Source organism: Gymnodraco acuticeps, unplaced genomic scaffold (assembly GCF_902827175.1).
Source record: "Gymnodraco acuticeps unplaced genomic scaffold, fGymAcu1.1, whole genome shotgun sequence".
NCBI classification, from domain to species: Eukaryota; Metazoa; Chordata; class Actinopteri; order Perciformes; family Bathydraconidae; genus Gymnodraco; species Gymnodraco acuticeps.
The window spans coordinates 18,544-20,000 of record NW_022991043.1 but is presented as its reverse complement, the minus strand read 5'-3'; the positions used below and the strand labels follow the sequence as shown (position 1 = coordinate 20,000).

At 43.2% G+C, this 1,457-nt stretch overlaps 1 long non-coding RNA gene across 1 annotated transcript in view; it reads right to left on the bottom strand.

The window, feature by feature from the left end:
• The window catches only part of LOC117559826, a 4,573-nt gene extending 4,143 nt beyond the window's left edge, over window positions 1–430 (bottom strand). Inside the window, exon 1 of the long non-coding RNA XR_004571057.1 lies at window positions 254–430. This is a non-coding gene — a long non-coding RNA (uncharacterized LOC117559826). The remainder of the gene's footprint in view (window positions 1–253) is intronic.
• Between the last annotated feature and the right edge of the window lie 1,027 nt (window positions 431–1,457).

Sequence of the window (1,457 nt, the reverse complement as noted above, 5' to 3'; positions counted from 1 at the left end):
TGTGTGTGGTAGTCTAGATTTAAAACGGTTCAAGCTGCACGGATAAATCGAGCAGAATCAGAATCAGTTTTCACAGACAAGTAAACAACTTCAAAATAGCTTTCTGCAGTTTTGATCAAAGCTATGTTCTACTAACATTATACACTACACACATAATCTGCTCCCACACACAAAATAACGTCATTTAAAGTCATAAATACGGCAGCGACAGATATTATCTACATCCTGTGTAACTTTAACATTATAAACTTACCCAAGAGATGTTTCCTGGAGATCCCCCAGACTTCTTCTTCTCTCGCATAAAAAACCGCATGTGCATCAGCAATAATAGTCCCCGGTAATTCACTTCCGTTGTGGCTTTTTTATTTGCATCACGGCGTTTTTATTTGCACGGCGTTTCTGTTTCTTTTTATTTGCAGGGTTTTTTAATTTGCAGCACCCTGGCCTCTCAGGGCCACCGTAGAAGAGTCTGCGGGACGAAAACAGGGTTTCTGATTCTGAACAAATAAAGGAAGAACTACTGAATTCATTTAAAAATAATTTTATTTTTTATTTTAAAATAATTGTATTTTCTTTCAAACATTATTTCATTTTATCAAGAAGCTCTCAGTCTGTGTGACGCCTTCTCCTCTGCGCATGCGCACTGCACCTCCACTAAAGCAGGCCGAGAGACGCAGACACCAGAGGAGAACCGGGACAAACCGGGACACACCGGGACAAACCGGGATACACCGGGACAAACCGGGACAGACACGGAGACACACAGACCCCCCGGAGAGACCAGGGACAGCGGCGGAGGAGCGGCGGGTCCGCAGCCCGGAGCCTGAACGCGACACACGGTAAGACAAAGCACCGGGGGGTCTGTGTCCTCTGAGGGGAGACACCGTGTCCTGCAGCTGGAGACAGACAGACAGGGAGTGCACAGACAGGGAGAGAGAGACACACAGAGAGACAGACAGACAGCTGAGGCCTGGGTGATGGAAACACTGACACCACTGTGTGTCCCTGAACGCATCATCCGGGGCCAAAATCCATCACAACATCTGGAGAGGACAGACAGAGGACATATACAGACCTATAGATATATATAGAGGACATATACAGACCTATATATATATATATAGAGGACACATAGAGACATTAAGAGATATATAGAGACATATAGAGATATATAGAGACAAATAGAGACAAATAGAGACATATAGAGACATATATGTCTTATGTCTTTATTAGGATCCCCATTAGCACTAGCATGAGCATTGGCTATTCTTCCTGGGGTCCTCACACATTCAAAACACACATAAACATACAACACAATTAAAACAAAACAAAACAGCTCATCATTTCATGCAGTGTGCAGTGCTGTATGAAGAGAAAACTAAAATGGTCATCCAATTATCGCCACCCTAAGGCCAAACAAAGTCAATACAAAGAAGTGTACATAATAACATATGCAC